The sequence below is a fragment of the Temnothorax nylanderi genome, unplaced genomic scaffold (genome assembly GCF_030848795.1).
Source record: "Temnothorax nylanderi isolate EJ_2023f unplaced genomic scaffold, tnyl_v1.0 TNYL_tig0076_pilon, whole genome shotgun sequence".
Lineage (NCBI taxonomy): Eukaryota > Metazoa > Arthropoda > Insecta > Hymenoptera > Formicidae > Temnothorax > Temnothorax nylanderi.
The window spans coordinates 821597-836621 of record NW_027249138.1 but is presented as its reverse complement, the minus strand read 5'-3'; the positions used below and the strand labels follow the sequence as shown (position 1 = coordinate 836621).

Below are 15025 nucleotides of genomic sequence, written 5' to 3'. Positions count from 1 at the left end.
CCGTTCGCCAACGCGTTTTCTCGATTATAACACCGCGTATAGTCATCGGCCAATGTTCCTGTAATCTTTCGTAATCTCTCGCGTCGCTTACGCCATCGATCGTCATTCGTGATTGAAAATCGTGACGCGTTCCTCGGGCGAGTCGCGAATGCCAATCGGATATATATACCCGCGAAAAACCTCTGATGTGAGAAGAATCGCGCGCGCCAGAGATCGGCGCGATGCATTTCAAGTACGGCAACGATCGTCTTTCCCGTTCCCGCCCCGTCGCGGTCGTTGCATAATTTCGCCGTCGCTGACACGCGATGCAATTCCACCGCGAGGCAATAACGTTCCACGCAATTATTTTTCCGTGATGAATCGTGTGCGTCGGCGGTCAGGGCCGCGTCATTATCGCGTCGCGGATAGTCCATCCATCGTCTTTTGGAAATGATAGGCGATGATGACAGATTCGTCAAGATCGGACACATGACGGATTTCTGTCGCGCGCGCTAGCCGGAGATGCCGCGGGACAAATTAAACGATATATAGGCCGAATTGTTGTTCCGCGAAAAAAAAAATCGAATTTACAAAGATCAACTACACTTGCTCCATGAATGCATTATAGGCTCTGTTGTATTGTATAATTTGCGATAAGATAATGAATTATCGCAAAGGCGCTATCTAAAATTTTTTATTTTACCTGCACTCGCGTTCCTGTATTTTCCAGATTGTACGTACGAGATTCCTTTTTTTTTCTTTTTTTTTTACTTCAAATTATCGAAGCGAAAGACTGAAAGGTGAACAGGCGGTCTCGTATTCCCTTTATGATTCTTTATTCCCGCAAACTCTGCTATTATGAATACAACGGATATGTGCACTCATGCGGCGCACAGCAATTTCTCTGCCAACGATTATTACGAAGTAGTTCCCAATATCTCCGCGTTCGTCCCGCGGAAAGAATCCGTTCGCGTGTAGGATTGCCGCACGCGAGCCATGATAAGCGGTTCGTTTGCATTTCCCGTAGCAGATAACGCTGATTCATTTTCGAAGCAAGATTTCTCTCTCTCTGTCCCTTCCTTTCTCTTTTCTCCCTCGATTTTTTCTCCGTAGTTTGCAAATACGAACGTCAATCTAACGTCAATCTCGAAAAGGGATCGATCGACGCTTTTATGTGATGCAATATCGAACTTCTCATTACGAGACATTTATTCAATGGGTTGAGTGGAAAAAGTGTTCTCAAAGATTGTAGCGCCCGATAAAAAACGGAGAATGTGCTTCAAGCAAGCCTGAATAATGTCAAGTCTATCTTGCGCCTTTTTCACGAGTATCAAATTTCATAAATGTCAGTTTATGATTATTGATATTTACCGGTAGTCATAAATTATTGATGTCGATGTTGACGTTGAAAATATATAGCCATCGGGGAACGGAAACGGTTACGGGGAGCAGAATTTCGATTACGGTGCTCGGCAGGCGCAGAAATACGCTCGGCGGGGGTCGCGTCTCCTGTCGCGGGAAAAACACCAGGGATCGCTTTCGCGTGTCGGCCACGGGCATCGGGCTGCGGGAATCCGAGAGCTCATCGAAATTATAGGTGTTTTCGATTTCCCTCGAAACCAGCATCGGATACCGTTACGTGGCGTCCCGGTTGCAGACGCCCGTCGGTTTTGCAAACAGACGCACGAGCGATTGACGTCAGATCGCGTCTTACGACAGCCGAGAGGTTTACATGACAATTATTTTGACGCGTTATCGGAGCACGCGGTGCGACGGTATCTCGAGATATCTGTCAAGCTTTTTATCTTATTCGGGCAGACAGGCAGCTCGCGCTCGCAATTGCGCGGAGGAAGGTCGTTTTCACATGCCGCCCGCCCGCCTCTATCCCGGAGAGAGAGAGAGAGAGAGGAAGATTTCCAGTTCTTAAATATCGCCAATTTAACCAAAAATTTGCGATTATCGTGTTCGAATTACCGTGTCGAGAGATCCCAACTGATCATAATCATTTTACGCTCGTTAACAATTCTCGCGCGAATACCGTTTCTCAGTCATTCGTCGGCCAAATCGGGGAATTCAAACGTTCTGTTCTATCGGCGAAATACGCAGCTCTGGGATGTTAATGAGTTTCATCGTCAAAAATAAAACGGGCGAGATATGCGGGAAGGATACGGTATATTCTGCAAATTGTGTAACTACAGTACATTTCTAGACCGTAACTCCAAACCGTTCGTGTATCAGCGAAGCGAGATCGGTATTTTATGAATGAGTAAAGCGTAAAGAATTTATGTACGCGTTAAATGAAATTTATTTGCTTCATCTATCTCCGTGTTAAAAATTAATTAATGAATTAAAAAACAACGCTCAAGGATTACTCGTTCACTCACGTTTAATTATTATTAATGCACATTTGTACAGCCTCTTTATTTCATATAATATATCGCTCAAGTTTGGTAAGGGCTGCCTTTCTACCTCACTTCAAAGCATTAACTATTATTAATGGACATTTTTCTTCCGATCCATGATACTGTATCTCACATCTGTATGCAAATTGGAAATGTCCTGACCTAATTTCGAAGCTGCAGTAGTGTAGGTCAACGCGCATAGATCAGTAGTGTAGATCGATGACTGGCGTTCCACACAGTACCTCTACTACAACCCTTTCTACGAGCAAGGCGCTCTCTCTCTCTCTCTCTCTCTCTCTCTCTCTCTCTTTTTTCAATATACAGCCATGTGTTTTTTTAATATACATTTCGTAATAATAAATAAAACTTTTTTTTATTAATAATATGATAACATATAGCGCGCTTGTGTCCCCCAAGCTCGTCGATAAATCCAGATATATGTATACCTTGTAGAGTATAATTCGTGCTTTTACTACTCCATTACGTTTTAATTAACGCAATTGAGGTCGTAACATACTAATACGATGCAAATTGGATCTACGCACAATTAAGTGTACACGATAGGGAAGAATGATTCTGGATCGTTGATCGAAATAGATCGCTATAGCGGGGACTCGCGGGCCTACGTCAGCAGCATTTACGTCGGGACTTTAATTGTCAATCATTATGACGACGCGAGCGATCCCGGAGCTCGGCCCGGAATCGCGAGTCCAATCTCGCGCAAGCATTAGTCTTGGTAAATAAATTATTGGCCTCGTGCGTAAAACCGTTGAGAATTACACGCTTCGTTTCCTGATAAATGGCGCCGCGCGCGGCGGCGGCGGCGTCGGCGGCGCTTAATTAATTAATATTAATCGCACACCGTCGCCCCCACACCGGGTGACCCATAAACACACTTTCGAATTTTTATGAATAATCGACGTTTCGCGCGGTGTCGTTGCGGTCCCGTGAAAGACGGACGGTGTGGAACCGCATCGCGGATTCGTAAATTGCACAGATGTTTCGTTAATGATTATAAAGCGCGACGACGACTGTACTCCGCGGAGTTTACGGCCGCAATTAGTCACGGGAAATGAGTGCCGTCGATGACGATCCATGGACGGACGGATCGTGACGTAAGAATGGAGATTAAAGCGCTATGCGGCGACTGCAGCTCCTATGAAATGTCAAAACGGCATCTAAATATACGCGCATATAAGAATACAAGTATACACGAACCGCGGATAAATATACAAATAAGTGTGCCCGAATCGGGCACGCGGGAGACGAAATGAAACTTACTTCTGTATTTATTATTCATTTTCGTTCCGGAACGAAGGGCTGTTAAATATACAAATTGGGAAAGTTAGTCTCGTCTACGAACCATTAGATTAAATTCTAACTGCGAGCTGAAATTAAACTGAATTATGTAGAGATTTTTACTTAGGATAAGACAAGTATATAAGTTTGGGAAACGCTTCAGATGATAACGCAACTTTAAAAACTCGTAGAACCGCCTTATCAAATCGATATCGCGGTTCGCGCGAGCCTCTCATATTTTATACACGCTTTAATAAACGCGACAATTGAACGTCCGGTCCGGGAGCTTACTTTCGGGCGTCGAAAAAATAATTCGGCGATTACGATCGGTAATTTCGGCCTATTGAGCGATGCCCGATAACGGGTAGCGCGATGTTACCGCGATAAGTCGATGTAAATGAGATAAAACTACATTAAGATTTTCGCGTAATGAAATGTGACAGGTTTTTATCGCGATTATTTTATAATTTAATTAAAATCGTATTACGCGATTACGCTATCGTTACGCTACAATCTTATTATTACGGAATGACGTATACTATTATCGCATATGACTAGCTTCTTCTTGTTTTCATAACGTACCGCAGGTGCTAACACTTTTTAATATATCAATTGGATAACGTATATATATTTTTTCTTTTTGTTGCGTTCGCCAAGTCCCATTTATTCGTGTCTTTCCGTACAAAATCAAGACTGCGTTTGAAAAAAGTACAATAATTTTTAATATTCCGCATAATTCTGGATAATTCTTAATATTCTGTATTCAGAACTTGCATTTAGAACGTTCAGAGGTTCTTGCACCCTCGAGATGCTCGTAACAATTACGTGCAACAAGAAATACGGAATAATATCAATTTATCGTCGTGATTTACAAAACGCTGAACACGCGACGGCGAATGTTGCTCTTTTGCGCGCACGGGTCGCACCATTAAAATTAAGAATGGGATTTCTGGGGCACCCTGTGTACAAATGGCGCACGAATGGGTGCGCCAGTTCGAGAGAGAGAGAGAGAGAGAGAGTCGGAGCCGCGTGCACGAAGACACCGCGACGCTATTTTTAATCACGAGCGAGCCTGCTAAATGGAATTACTTTGTCTTTTGCTGTTCCGCGAAATGCATCCACCGCCGTTAACACGCGCGGTGAGCCGTCGACATTTTTACGCGATGGTTTACACGGAACGCTCGACATTCTACAGGATCGAAGAGCACGATTAATTCTGCGATGATTCACTCATATCGTGTTGAATATTCTCAATTACACTTCTCGTGTCGGGCGATTTTACGGAAATATTTAACGTCTACTTTTTTTTTTAACAGCTAAACGCACGTCGTTCTAATTAATCTCTTGTTTCTTCTCGATATCTATTATCACTCCGGGTGTTTTTTAAAACAGTCATTATCTAACAATTTCGAAATATCCAGATACGCGTTAAGTATCGATTCGCGTTTTCCAGCGAATTCTAAAATATCTCTCCCTCGCTCTTCTCGGAAAATTGCTTGATACACTGCCGTCTCGCGAATCCGTGTATGACATACACGGTGAAGGTCTTCTGGTTTAATCCAACGAATCAAGCGAGTTTCGGGAGACCACGTATACCTCTTCGATCGGGGAATGACGTAATGGCCTAATTAAGATTTCAGCACTTTGAAAATGCCAAATTGAATTCCTCGGTTCGACACGGACGCCGGTAATTCTCTCCCCATTTCGATCCTTCTAGGAAATAATCTTATACGCGTATATAGCTATAACTCATCTGTCTCTCCTTGTATCGTTCTCATCTCAAGTATCTCAATTACACGCAGCGTGCGTTCGCATTAAGGTAAAAGTAAGGTAAACGTCCCAGTGGCCGGACGGTTAAGCATGATTTGTCATAAATAATACAATTTATAATATTTAGAAAGATGTTTAATATAAATATTTGTATTCATTCGAAAACTTAAGATTCCCTTAAGCAGGGAAAAATTATTTTAACTCACATATATTAATTAATAATTTAATATTTACATAAATAATGGAGCGTGTCAATGTACCAGTGGCCGGACAGCTGAAATAGGTTGTGGCTTAGTGTCCGGACATACTTTTGTCCCAGTGGCCGGACAGCTGAAATAGGTTAGGGCCTAGTGTTCGGACATAACTTGTCCCAGTGGCCGGACAGCTGAAATAGGTTATGGCCTAGTATCCGGGCATAACTTGTCCCAGTGTCCGACCAATTAAAAAATTATACTTATTTTAACATTTGTAAATGAAGATAAATTGTCGGTGAATAGTTTTAATGCCTTTAAAAACATGTAATTATTACACTTACCGCAAAAATCTATCGATTCCAACAAGCGACACTGCATGACACTAACCTCTCATTTTTTAACAAATTGCGTTCGCACATGCGTCCGGCGATTGGGACTACTGATATTTTTAATGTACCAGTATCCGGACACTCAAAATTATCGTTTTAATTGTGATTTTTTGGATGAATTTTGTCGAAACGAGTTTCTAACTAATCTTTAAAATTAGATAATTGATTATTTATTTACAAGTATAATTAAATATCCAATTTTTATACTATTAGCTATATGCTTGCGCTTAACGAATCTGTTAACGATTGGCCATCATTTTGACAAACAACAGACACATGCTCATTTAATCAATTTTTTTAAATACAAAAATGTTTAATTAGGTTTACTTCTTTTTTCCAATTAATTGTTAAATATTAAATTTTTTTTTACAATAATTATTATTTTCATTTTTAATTGTTTAAATAAATAGTAAATATTTTTCTCCAATTTGTCCGGCCACTGGGACGTGTCCGGCCACTGGGACGTTTTACCAATGACGGACCATGTCCCTTTACCTGGCCATTGACGGACATTTTATTTTTTATTAAGCTATATACATAAAGAAAGAGAAATATTTTTACTGATTTATGTTATTTGGTTATTCAGTGTCTTATATAAAAAATTATGCCACTAAACATTTTGTTTAAAATATTTAAAAAATTGTTTGAAATATCGTAGTCAAATGCACCGTGAGTCTTCATAGATTCCTCAAGATATGGCTAAGGAATGTGTGATACTTGTTAAGATGATAATAATCATAACATTAGATATTTCTGCAAAAATAAAGTTTCTATATAATCAGAATATTTATAATAAATGAAAAATAAAAAATTGCTCATTTAAATTGTTTTTTCAATAAAAATTTACATGGCTATGAATCAGTACGTGATAATCTTGCCTGCCCGAAAACTAGCCGGCTGTCCAGTTATCGGGCGAATCGTCATCTCAAGTGCTTACTTGTGTGTCCTACTACCTAACCGCAATACGCGCTCGAGTTTTTGTGCTTTGTTTTTAAGTTTTTTGTACAAAATTTGTAAGTATATTTATTGTAAACATTACTTATTGTAATGATAGTGTACTAAATTGTATATTTTTTCTGGTTTATGCATTTTTTTCGTTCATTTTTATTGACATGTAGTATATATAACCTCAAATTGTAAGTTATTTGCCTGTCTGCCTTTGGAACCAAGAAAAAAGAACTTTTATCTAACAAATACTCTTGACAGATGGATATCTAGTACATTTAACTTTTGTAAATGTTTTTTCACTTCTCTGAACTAATTCTTTAAAACATCTTAATTCTGTTGCTGATGCTCAATATATTGTCAAATTTTGAGCAATTCTTGGAGTCACATCTGGATGTCTACGACAAAAACTTTCCCTACCAGTGTCTGCCTAGTTTATTATCCTTGAAAGGAGACTCAGTGATATGTTTCTGCACATACTGCAGATGTTGAGATTTTGTTACAGGGAAACCTCTTTGGCTGCAATAGAAAATCCAGTCAACTTCTTCAGTGTGTGCAGAAACTTATCACTGAGTCTCCTTTAAAGGATAATAAACCAGGCAGACACTGAAAGTTTTTGTCATAGACATCCAGATGTGACTCCAAGAATCGCTAAAAATTTGACAATGAATTGAGCATCAGCAACAGAAGATATTTTAAAGAATTAATTCAGAGAAGTAAAAAAACATTTACAAAAGTTAAACCTACTAGACATCCATCTGTCAAGAGTATTTGTTAGATGAAAGTTCTTTTTTCTTAGTTTCAAAGGCAGACAGTGTATTGGCTCGTAAAGGATCAAAGTCTTTATTAAATTGTACATGGTGATGAGAAAGAAAGCATAACTGTTTTGTTTACAGTAAATATTAAAGGTACTATATTACCACCTATGTTACCACTTATGATCCTTTTCTGATATAAAAGAACACCAGCAACTATTACACACAGTCTGTTAAAATGTGTAGTATTGAACTTTTAAAGTTTTAAGTGAGTTAAATCTAATTATTAAATTAGTAGTAAAAATAAATTATTTATTAGATTGTAAAACCATTTTTTAATTAATAATAAATAAATTTATTTATTTGAAACAATAATAAAAATAAATTATTTATTAGACTGTAAAAACTTTTTTTAAAACTTTATATTTTCTAACCTCTTAAGCATTTCTTTATCCAATATTTTTATATTTTTAACTTTTCTAATGTTTTTTTATTAACTTGTTTAGTATTTTCTTCTTGCTTTTACTCTGCAAAATAAAATTCCTTTCATTAAAATTATTTTAATACACTTAAAAAGTCATGGCCAGTTACTAGGACCTCATAATTTGGACGCTGGGACAATCGCATTTTGTCTGGTCATGTATTGGTACATCGATGTCTACTACATTTTTATTTAATTTAAATAAAATACCGCAAAAAATATCACTTTTTTTACTCGTTTAAGCAGAAAATAGTTATAACTTCCTAAATAAAAAAGTTTTTTGTAGCATAAAATTAATTTTATGTATTAGATTTAAGATTTATTTTCTTCGTATCCTTAAGTGGCCAGTTATTGGTACTTTTACCTTATATACGGTTTTCCGTGTCTGACGTCAGTAGACGCAGCCGAAATATCTCTCGAGGGATCATGACGGTGGGACAAGGGGGAAGGGGAAGAAGAATGGGAGAGATAATGCAGTTTTATCTGAAACACTCTCTTTGTCTTACGCGTTACGGCCTCTCCCCAACTTTGCTTCCCTCTTTCTTCTCTTTATCGGCATGATAAAATTGTGCTATTTCCACGAGAAGCTTATATCATTACGGGAGCAATCACCGTCCCGATGAGAGCGAGAAACGGAAAAAAACGAGCGGATCGAATGAAATCGCTTCTTCCTGAATACGTCTTAGTAGGGGAAGCTAGGGAGAGAACACTATGCAACCTTGATCATTATCCGAAACGATCCTGGCAAACGACGTCGTGACGTGCGAAGATCCGCGCAAGATTGATTAAATTTACGCTGCTAACGGCTGATCTCGTCTTTTGTCCTAATTTTCAAACTTCACTTCTGGAAAGAGGAAATGAATCGTTTAAAGGATCAAAATCGCGAGAAAGAGAAAGAGAGGAGAGAGAATATATTCTTGATTATTTATTTACTTAAAAAAGCGGGAATGAGTAGACGCGTCGGTGTTTTTCGCGTGCGTTTTAGGATCTCGCGTTGTGCAAACAGCGAAATTCCGCGAAAACAAACGGCGATTCCGCCGGTCGTTTCCGCGACAGAGATGAGTCAGGTCGCCGGCCGGCGCCGTCGATGTCGGTCACCGGGGTTGGTGAAACAATTTTCCGCAACACCACACACCGCACGAATTTTCCGACGGGCTGACAAACACCGCAGAGTCCGGCACCGCAGAATCCGATAGCACGCGAGAGCTATGCTCCCGTGCTCTACGTTGCCGTATCTCGGCACGTAAAAGAGGCGCGCCGGTGCGTATATTATCGGCGATTACGTTACACGTGCGCGCACGGCGAGAGGCCGAGGGGGGCATCAGGGCGGGGGGGGGGGCCTCCACCCTAGACTGGCGATCGGCACGCGTGCATTGACCAGCAACAATGCGTCGACACAGATAATGCCCGCTACGGCGAGAAGGAGAGATAAAGATAATAGATAGAGAAAGAGAGACAGAGAAAGATGTAGAGATAAGTACGTAATTATAAAGATAAATAATTAATAGGTTAAAGATAATTAATGGGAAAAGTATACACAGAAATATTATTAGGCTACCAAGATCTAACCGACTGAAAATGGCATATCTTTTAATTAGTAATGTAAGATTCATATATGCTTCATTTATTATTATAAGTAATTAAATTAATAGATATTTATTTTGTCAAAAGATATTATTAGGGATATTATTAGAATTGTCAACTTTGCGTTTTCGTTTATATAGATATCGGTAATAACTTTTTCATTTTAATCAAAATCGATTTGAATACTTTTCGCAATACTTTCCAATGGAACTTTCGAAGCGCTGTCTAGAAGTTCCAGGAAAGTGCTAGATATTCGAAAAAGATTTTAGTCTCCAGAAACTTGGAAAATTGTCATCTGAGAGCCAAAAAGTCGGCAGTACCCTTTTTACTTTTATCGTTTTGACCGTTCGGAATAACCGTCGTAATAATCGGAGTAATCGCTGGTCCAACAGCCAGGAAAATGTTAGATTTCCACAAAGAAGAAAAAATATTTTGCATTTATGTTTAAAATATCTGTGCACTGTCCTAAAGACGTACGCAAAACGAGCGCAATGATGAAATACCGTAAATTGATATTTCGCGATGGGTCACTTCAATGTCAACGGTCGTCTCCGGAGAGATCGCGCGCGGTTACGACTACGTACGTCCCTGCGTGGTGTCGTGGCTGGTGATTATACGGACACAACGGAAGTGTTCCGACGGACGGCATCCGCCACTGTCCGCAAGTCCCACGTGGAATCGTAGAGAGGCCGGTTCGGTCATCGAAGATATTGCACGTGAGGCGACGCGTTCCTCGCTCCGTCTGAATGCTCGCGTGCGTGCAATGTGCGGCTCGATAGGCCAGGTAAGCGCGATCGATATATAGGGCCGGGCCCGCCTAATGAGACATGCAAAATATTACATACGTCAAGAAATGAATAAGTAAGGAGAGCGTGGACGTCCGGATTGACCGACCGGCTTGGTGCGTGATGTCTTATCGTGCGTGACATCGAACAAGTAGCCGTATCACATCACGCGATACGATTCGACTACGCATCGGTACCGCGGTACCTTCTGCCGATCCCCGGCGCTCATATTATCCTAATCTTCCCATCCTTTTAAGTGAAGTGAATTAAGTGGATTAATGGCTCGTGAGAATCGCGGTAATCTTCGTGAACTCAATTCGGATGAAGCTTTGAAGCAGATTGCTTTAATGGAGAAACACGCCTGCGAAAAGTCCATTGATACGCGGCTCGTGTTACGAGACAAATATTTTCGTTTCCGCCGTTTATATTCCGCTGCTTATTACCTCATTGTACATTGCATTTTACTACCTTTCCCGGTATACCTGGTGTCGTGTTTCATTGTTTCCCGGCTCGTAGTCCAGCTGCGAGGCAATTTTCGACAACTTGGCGTCTCGCCGAGGACCACGATTAGCGCGACGCGATATTGTTAACGAAGAATATCATCTGCGAAGGAGAATATTACGAAAAGTATTCCAGTGGCGAGGCCGGCCGCGTTGTTGTGTATAATAAAAGTCGCGATTTTGCGCAGTGAAAAACAGAGAGAGGCGAAGAAACGAATCAACTCGCCCGACACGTTCGCGCGATCGTAGTTAAATAAGCTAGAAAAATCCACAAACGCCCGAGAAACTCGATGTTTCCACTGGACTGACGTCACGTGTAGCGCGTAGGAAACTCTTGCAACAGATACTCGAAGATCCACTTTTAATGAGTTCACCTACACGCAAACTCGATCCTGAGCTCTCGCGCTCTCAGGCTCGCGGTCCATTTTATCTCCGAGTTGCGCGATGACGTCGCAAAAAAATCTGCACGGAAAAGCGCGATTCGCGCAAGATCAGTGCTTGGATAAAAAAAAAAAGACGGGTTTTATCACCGCGAGAACTTACGCGGAAATTCCGCGATGACGGCTTCGCGTTTTTTCGAAGGCTGCACATAATTAGCGGGAACATAATTGAAGTGTCGTGCTCATGCTATTTCATTCGCGTTGCTCGTTTACGTTGCTTACTGCGCGACTGATAGCGTGGGTTTCACATGTATACTCGCGCGACTTTAACGTAAAAAAAAAAAGTGTGAATTCGTGCTTAGAGCACGCGCGCGGGCGCGCGCGCGCACTTAAAATAATCTCCGTTATTGTAGTCCTGACGTGAGTGGAAATTATGCCGGAGTGGGTGGTAATTAGAGTGACAGGTGATTCCTTAACCCTTCGCGGAATTCCGTTCTGCGTTATGCAAGAGACGCGCGCGCGCAAAAAAAAAAGATGAACCTCGTTGGTTGAACTCTCAAGCCTCGTTGTTGAACGAAAGCCTCGTTGTTGATATACTGAGATAAAAATGTCAATTGCAAAAGATAATTATTTTTTGTAAAAGATAAATACTGGTAATTAACGTAAAATATTTAAGTGCTACGACAAATGTGACATAAAATGCCTATATGTATACATATATTCTACCTTCTGAAAATATTACAGTCGGAAAAAATATATTCATGATTCTCTCTCTCTCTCTCTCTCTCTCTCTCTCTCTCTCTCTCTATTTAGATATTAACATATTCAACAGGAGCCTCTTTAGAAGTTAAATAAAAACAGTGATGCAATCAAGGCCTAGCGAATGGTAGAAGCATGAATGATGCATCGGGACAGATGCCTTCTGTCGTTCATCACAATCGCCGCATGTTGAGAGCCGCATTGCGCGAATACACTGTCGCGATTATACGAGTCAGCAAATCCGAAAAATTTCGCTGAATAGTCGCCAGCCGTTCCTATCTTGGTCGAGCCTCGTTATCTGTTTCTGTCGTTGGAAAATTGCTAAAACGTGCAGTCATTAGAGGCGATCATTAAGTAACGTAGTAGATTGAAACACGCTGTCGACTTACATTTCGAAGCATGCGACTGCAGGCTGAAAATTATTTCTCGCAAATTTGTTACTGGATCAATACGGGAAATTATTCTCCGATTACGCCATCCGTTTGTAATGTATATAAATTTAGAGTTTACATCATCCGCCTTACAAATGTCGGCGTGAAGTGAACGCTGCGTTTTCTTTTTTTTCCACATGAATCATCCCAATGTCGCGCATATGCGAAACGCGACGGTGAAAGTATTAAGGACGTTCTCCGGTCCTTATACTAGAGAAAATCGATTTTCTTTAGATTTTCTTGAAACTGTGAATATACGTTACATTAGGTGTGCTTTATCAGGTGTGTTTTTCAGGCCAAACGGTAAGAGATACGAGGTTGGCCAAGAGGACCAAAGTTGTTCCTCTCGTCGAGTTCTATAAGGAAAAAAAGCCAAAATTAAAAAAAAATTAAATTTAAAAATTTTTTTTGGTAAAAATTGAAACTTTGAGGCCCAGTATCTTGATTTTTTATACCGGAAGAGGTACTGAAATTTATACCACGCATAAAGCACACCTAAATTAACGTATATTCACAGTTTCAAGAAAATCTAAAGAAAATCGATTTTCTCTAGTATAAGGACCGGAGAACGTCCTTAAACAAATATATTCGTCATCCTCGAGGATAATATTGTTGTTCGCTTAACGACCGTATCACGAATGCGAATGAATGTTAGTGAGGCCGGAGGCGTTTGGCGTCGTTTATATCGATTCGGCCGGCGAGTCGGTCGGATATACGACGCTCAGAGATGATGCCTCGTAAATATTTATTTACATGCCTTTTTCTCCCCCTCGATGTTTCTTCCGCGAGCGTGTTTCGCGCGCATTAAAGACGAGCACGGATTTTGATAGGAAAATTGTGATCGTATATACGCGTATGACGCGACAGGATTCCGAGAACGCGCCGCGCGAGCGAGAAGCGCGTTTGCGTAGGACGTTCTTTTACATTCATGAATCATTCCCCGTTGATTTCTTCTATCTTTCGCGCAGCGCGATCATGTCCGATGACTAGTTGTGACACGAGACTATTTATTCTGCGCCTGGGTGGAACGTGGAACGCGCCTCAGCTCCGTTTCTTCTCGCGCTGGCAGGTGAGAGTCACATTTTTCGGCAATCAAGTGTGATTGATCGACCAACGCGACCGGATTCCCGAAGCTCGTTTATTTCTTTCTCAAATTTCTTTATCTCGAAATGAATATTCTTTAGCAAACTAGAAGTATCTCATAACATATATCAATGATTATCATAATGCAATTAAATATATTTCAATATATTAAATTTATATTAAATAGCATCGTAAAATATATTAAAATATATTCAGTTATATATTGTGTATATTATGAAATTTTTTTTAATCAGACAATTATTATTCATCTAGTCGACTAATATCGCGAGGTCAATTTGACAGAATTTCTGCTGCGAAACTGCTGGAAGTCCTTCATAAGTCTACATCTACATCTTTGGAGGAGTAACATAAACTTGCAACTTGACATTTTGCAACTTTTATCGTAAAGGAAAACGAACGACGAATTGGATTTGACGATGAACGAGACGAGAGACGCGAATCCGGGCACTTCTCCGGGCACATCTCGGAGTTTCTTTAATACTTTTCGTCGTCGCATTAATATTCGCGAAATGTGTACTTCCGAGCTTCGGCGCGCGCGCGCGCGAACGTTGAATTTCCGGCGGTCTTACGGATCTGACGCGTTTGACGGGACATTTCTCATCTTACCCGACGACGCCGGCGGCGGGTGCAGTTAATAAAAAGGAACGGCGTCGCGCCCCGGACGGGATTAACGTTACGTGACGGCCTGGGTACGCGGGTGAATAATGAGAGCGGCTCATGCAAAAGCGATTAAACTCGTTTAGCTAAGAGCCGTCTGCGCGGATAATAAAATCGCGCGGGGTCTAATTCGATGAACGTGCGTAAGCGGTGACATCATTTCGCGACCTCCGCATTCCCCCCCGCCGCGCGCCGCAGCTCGGCAGGCGCATTAATGACGATACGCTCCCGTGGCCGCGGTCACTCGGCGCTGAAACAACGCCAGCAGCGACGACCGGTCCTCTCCCGGGACCCGGGCGTCTCGTCGTTTTCCTCCAGCGCGAAATGCCATCGTCGCGGTCGTCGCGGCCGCGCGCATTCCGCGCGCGAGAGATAACCCGGAGATGATCCGCCGGTAGCCTTTTCGCGATCGCGGATCCCGTATATTTATAGCATCGCATCGGCTACGTTTACACGTCATCGTTTTAATCGGATTTGATAACATTAATAGCTTATTACTTACTGACGCGTAAAATGTTTTATAAACGCCAGTTAAATCCGGGTTTACAACGCCAGTTGTTATTGTATTATACACTCGTTGACGAAGAGATGCAGACCTGTAAATCCGATTT

At 41.2% G+C, this 15025-nt stretch overlaps 2 protein-coding genes across 18 annotated transcripts in view; one reads left to right on the top strand and one right to left on the bottom strand.

Moving 5' to 3' along the window:
- The window catches only part of Pmca (plasma membrane calcium-transporting ATPase 2), an 84562-nt gene that overhangs the window by 13421 nt on the left and 56116 nt on the right, over nt 1-15025 (top strand). Inside the window, exon 1 of one of the 17 annotated variants that reach the window (XM_071709409.1) lies at nt 10479-10582. The exons of 15 other annotated variants lie outside the window; for them this stretch is intronic. The gene's annotated coding sequence lies outside the window, so the exon portion shown is untranslated. Of the gene's footprint in view, nt 1-10478; nt 10583-13611; nt 13723-15025 lie in introns of those variants that run through there. One more of the 17 variants, XM_071709408.1, reaches the window with a different exon arrangement.
- Nucleotides 1-15025, bottom strand: part of LOC139774266 (uncharacterized) — a 35039-nt gene that overhangs the window by 16889 nt on the left and 3125 nt on the right. The window lies entirely within an intron of this gene.